This window comes from Diospyros lotus, chromosome 3 (assembly GCF_014633365.1).
Source record: "Diospyros lotus cultivar Yz01 chromosome 3, ASM1463336v1, whole genome shotgun sequence".
NCBI lineage: Eukaryota > Viridiplantae > Streptophyta > Magnoliopsida > Ericales > Ebenaceae > Diospyros > Diospyros lotus.
In genome coordinates this window covers 11,542,339-11,548,168 of record NC_068340.1, presented here as the reverse complement: position 1 = coordinate 11,548,168, position 5,830 = coordinate 11,542,339, and the positions used below count along the sequence as shown (strand labels likewise).

The 5,830-nt window shown below is 35.3% G+C and overlaps 1 non-coding gene across 1 annotated transcript; it reads left to right on the top strand.

Annotated features, from left to right (window-relative positions):
• The first annotated feature begins 392 nt into the window (after positions 1-392).
• LOC127798569 (small nucleolar RNA R71) lies at positions 393-499 on the top strand. Its single transcript, XR_008022433.1, has one exon. It is a non-coding gene; the product is annotated as a small nucleolar RNA R71 (small nucleolar RNA).
• The last annotated feature ends 5,331 nt before the right edge of the window (positions 500-5,830 follow it).

The window sequence follows — 5,830 nt, the reverse complement described above, 5'->3', positions numbered from 1 at the left end:
TTTGTGGTGGGCCTGGGAATCCTCCAACTGCATTGGCATGCTCTAAAGAATCTTCTTGAAGTGTAGGACACATGTCCGTTGGATGACCAGTAGCAGCACAAATTCCACAAGCTTTGACTTGTTGCAATTTTCCTACAGCCAATTGTTAAACAAGAGAAGTTAGATTGGATATTTGATTTTCAAAGGAAGATATACTTACCTCATTCACCCTTCTCAAAGGGGTGTCTTGTCTAAATCCAAACTGTTGTGAGCTAGCAGCCATGATGGAAATCAAATCTTTAGCAGCACTAGGGGTTTTGTTCACTATAACACCTCCACTAGCTGCATCCATCATTTTCCTCTCCATAGGTAGTAACCCTTCATAGAAATACTGAATGAGAAGTTGTTCAGAAATTCCATGTTGAGGACAGCTGGCACACAATTGTTTAAATCTTTCCCAATACTTGTGAAAGGTTTCTATATCTTTCTGCCTTATTCCACATATCTCCCTTCTGATGCTAGCAACTCGTGAAGTAGGGAAAAATTTATTAAGAAACAATCTGACCATCCCTGTCCATGTAGTTACAGAACCTGGAGATAAGTAAAACAACCAATCCTTTGCTACATCAGCCAGTGAGAATGGAAAAGCACGTAATTTAATTTGTTCTTCAGTCACTCCTTATGGTTTCAGGCTTGAACACACCACGTGGAATTCTTTCAAATGCTTATGAGGATCCTCACCTGTAAGACCACGAAAAGTAGGCAACAAATGTATGAATCCTGATTTTAATTCAAAAGCAACATCTAAATTAGGGTACTCAATACATAAAGATTGTTGGTTCAAATCAGGAGCAGCCAACTCCTTTAATGTCCTATCATTAATGGCCATGACTTCCTCTTCTTTTGAATCGCTAGATGGAATGGAAAGAGTGTTCGAAGCTATATTGATGCTTGATGCTATTCCCGAAGCCTATTCTGTTGAAACTTGCTTAGCTTCTCTTCTCAACCTATGGATAGTTCTATCAATTTCCAAGTCAAATTTCAATTCACCTTGATGAGAAGATCTAGTCATAAACTTGAAAACACATAAGACTTACAAACAAACAAAATCACTAATAAAATAAAAATAAAAACAAAAAGAATAAATCTACTTAACACCAATCCCTGGCAACGGCGCCAAAAATTTGGTGGGTGTCGAATCCAACAAATAATAAATTCTTGCTCTTAAAAATATGAATTGTGATAGTGATAAGCAAGGTCGTATCCATAGGGATTGGTTAGATCTATTCCTTTGAAAAATTAGAATAAATAGAAGAAATGATTGGAGGGTTTGTATTTTGAAATTTAAACAATTAAAAATAAAATATTATTCTAAATGAATAAGACAAATCAGAATGTAACAAAATTAAAGTAATTAATAGAAATGCTTTCGGTAGAAGGGATTGATTCACCAATGGTTATAACACTGATCATTGATGCCAAAGTCACTAATTTTTCTTGAATACTTGACCTTAGAAAGAACAACAAGCTCTATTCATTCAATGTTTCCCATACTTCTTAATTAATTAAAACAAGCTCTTCAATTAACCCTTACCTTCAAACAACCCTACAACAAGCTCTCTAGAATTTAATTCAATGACAGCATTAAACTTTGTGGAAACAAGACCAAATCTGAACAATAAACACACAAGCTCAGTTTATTTAATTCAACACATGTACTCCCTAGGAATTGAAGAAAAACTTATCCATAATCATCAACCCTAGTTGCTACTTATGCAAGAAAGACCAAACAATTACGGATTTGGTATTCAAGCTAGCAATAGATCATGCATCAAGAATTGAATAGCAACCGTCTATGCAATCAAAACACATAATCATAAACATTAAAATCAGAAGATACATGAATATTCAAGAGAAAATCAGATTGCAAATAAAATTAAAAATATCTCACAATGTTCTTCACCATGGCTTTAAAATATCCTTCTACCAAAAAACCAAAGTTTAACCACACATAATGAGAGAAAGAACACAAAAAGAAGAGAAAATATGAAAAGGATGCTTTTTCCCCCTCTTGGATGTGCTTTTCTGCCTCTTTTGCTTCCTGGGCATCCCCCCTCTAGAGCTTGGATCAAGACTTTAAATATCTCCCAACAAAGAATCCAAATCAGCCAAGGAATTAGGGCTCCTAGACTCCCGTAACTTGTGAGCCCGTTTTGGGTTGGATAAACAGAGTTTTGGGCTTCATCCCCTTCTTAATAATTGTAGTTAGGAATGTTTAGATGAATTTAGGCTTTTGAATCACTCGATTTGGACATCATAAGCTCAAGTTATGGCCTTTTAAAGATTCTATGTTTGTGTAGAATTCTAATCCAATTAGGATTTGGCCCAGCTTTTCAGCCCTAACTTGAAGCAATTATGATTTGGACAAATCATACCATTCTGGAAAGCCCAAGAAGTCCTCTACAAAAGCTCTGAAGACCTTATTCATGTTCTTGAACTCTAACATGTTCGAAAATCTGCAAGAAGCCCGAAAGGTCAAAATATTAAAAAGCTAAAATTTTGTAAGTAAAAGCCCAATTTATTCTAACCTATCTAAAATTGCCTTAACCATAAAAATAAGTATAAATCAACACAATAAGGCATAAAGCTCACCCAAGAGACCATATGTAAGGGAAATAAATATATGGAATTATGCACTTATCAAAGACCTAATGGGAACTATGATAAAAAGAATTCAAATAAAAAATAATTAGAACTTCATTGAATTCATAAATCTTGTTCATAAATTGTCAAATGAGGTCTTAAACAAAAAGTGATTGTTGTTGTCAAAATATAAAAATGAATTTATAGTGTGAAAAATGTGATCTTGATAGTCATGTGTAATGATGATCAAAAAACTTGGGGGTCTTGTTTCAACAATCAGGAGACCTGGAGATCTTGTTGCAATGATCAGGAGACCTGGGGGGTCTTGTTGCAATGATCAGGTGCCCTGATGAATGGGGGTGACTTCTGTTGACAAGGTGACTATTGATGAACGAGAGACCCCTGATGACCAGGAGGCCTTGAAATAACCGAGAGACCCTAAAATGATTGATGGATCCTGAAATGACCAAGAGGCCCTAAAATGACTGAGAGACCTATCAAAACGAATAACCGTTTAGGGGCACAAGTGGATGTCTCTACTCAAACCCTCTAATGCATAAGTTAATCTTCAAGTGTTTGAGCATAAGAATTAGAGTTGGAGTGGCAGTGTGAGCGTACTTGAGAAAGAATGAGGTCCTATTTATAGAGAAATGAGAGGGAGACGTGGCAACCATCCTACATTTTTAGGATGGAATATTCCTAGCATATTCTTAGCATCTCGACATATTTTGTGGAATCTTAAGCATATTCTATAGAATCTTGGAATATTCTTGTGGGTCCCCAAGAAAGGTCTTGGAAAGTAACTCTCGGGTTCGATTTGTAGAACGCCCTGGAAGGGTCTTTTGGCTACAAGAGAGGCTCCTGAGGGTGATGAATGGCACAGTCAGATGGAGACAGGCGAGTAGGCACGTGTCCACTCGATCATGGTCGAGTGTAAGGTCTTCTTTTGGCTTATCTCTTCTTGTTAATGATATATATATATATATTTTTTCCTTGGTGTCTCTTTTATGGTTGCCTTTGTTAAGGGTTGGAGTTTGCCAAGGCTTGCATTTGCTCTAAAAGACCGAGTAGGGGGTACCACTCGGTCATATGAAGCCTCATGGTGCGTTTATCTTCTTCTTTGCTTGATTTGATCAACATTGCTTTGTTTTGTAGCTTGCATACATCATCGAATTAAGGGGACATCTTTCACAAGCCTTGAAACATCCCACTCGATCATGGTTTGATCTTTGGCTGCACTTTATCTCTTCTTTGCTCATTTTGCCTTGCATTATTGATTTTGGGCCATTTATGCATGTGTTTGCCCCAAGTGTCCTTTTATAGATCTTACTCAAATCTATCACTTAGATCTGCTCCATATCCAAATTGTGTGTTGTTTGCAAGGCAAATCGGTGACAAAATAACCTCCATCAATTTTTTGAATATTTTTGGTATTTTTAATGAAATTTTTTTAATTTTTTTAAATTTATGTCTTTTTTAAACAAATTTAGTTTTTTTTTATATTATGGACCAAATGTCAATTTTTGTAATTATTAAGGGACTAAATACCATATTTATGTATTAAACCTAATATAACGTGTCTCGTTAACATGACGTTCACTCGAAAAAACAGACACATTCATGCATGTGCTATTGCTCTATTGTGATAAGAACTTAAAGTAATAATTTTTCATAATTGAGATATTAGAATCTCGACAATTTGATGCATATAATTTTTAACAATTAACATTATATTTTTTAATTGTTAGTACCCTCATATGTTTTAAATCATAAAAATATATAAGAGTATTATGTAGCAATCTCAAATGCGTATGAATTGAATTCTGGAAGTCGTACGGCCCTCGAAATAATACCGGGCTTGCTAGCTACTGTCGCCGACTTTCATACGCTCCATTCCATAATTAATTTCATGCTCATAGTTACTGTTAGGAACCAAACTTAATACTGCCCAACCAACTTATATGACATTCACACACAAACAAACAAATATATACACTGGGAGGGAAGATTTTATCTTGTATGTTCTACAATGTTCTTGCTTTAGAGGGAAGATTTTGGTTGTTGAATTTATACACTAGGAGGGAAAATGGTAGTAAATGAGGTAGGTAGGGAGTTGCATTCATAATCATTTGTAATCATTTGAGAGTTGCCTTCTCCGGACAAAATCCAGAGCTTCTCTTTAGGGTTTCCTTCGAGTCTTGCTTTCTAACTTTTCTACCACTTGTGTGCCAAAGCAGGCTAACAGGTCGTTGAGGAGACAAACAAGTTGCGCGGAGACAAACAAGTTATGTGCCCGGTAAATGATACCAAAGATTATTAAATTTTGGTGTATTTTTTATTTTAATTACTAAACTTTAATTCTTTGCAATGCGATCATAGAAGTTTAAAAATTTTTACAATGTAGTCACATATAAAATTTTCTAGTCACTCTATAGTTAAAGTGGGTGACGTGGTGCTAATGTAATAAATAATAAAAATTATTATGCAATGACAATCAATTAGAACGTGCCACGTGACAGAATATTTTTATTATTTATCACATCAACGCCGCGTTACCCACTCCGACTATAGAGTGATAGAAAAATCTTATATGTGACCACATTATAAATTTTTTAAAATTTTTATGATCACATTACAAAAAAATTAAAATTTAATGACTAAAATAAAAGAGATACCAAAATTTAGTGATCTTTGGTATAATTTACCCCCTTATGCGCCGGTCAAGGTAGCTGCAGTGTTGCAGTCTTAGAATGCCCATCATTAATTAGTTCATAAAACTTGTTTTGTGCCAAGATTTTTTGGGAAAGCTCTACCAAGTGAATATATATATATATATATATAGATATATGCATCGGGCTAGCAACCCATAAAGAAAACACTTGGGCTGGGCAAATTAAGCCCAACCATCAATGTTATACCACCAGCTTGCAAGTCAAACAAGGCAAAATGCATGTCAAAGTTCGAAGTCTGGTCAACTAGTTATGCAGCTATAGCTCCTGTCAAAGCTTGCATTGATTCAATCGTCTTGCAGTCTTGTTCTTCTACTATTTTCGTAGCGGCAGGAAACTTTTCCAGATCATAGGAATATATAGATAGACCAGCTGGCAGGGTATTTAAAAAACAGTTACAGATAATACAAACAGTAAAACCGCACCTGATCTCTCCAAATTAATGCCAAAAGTGCAAGGTACATGTTACAATAAGGCAG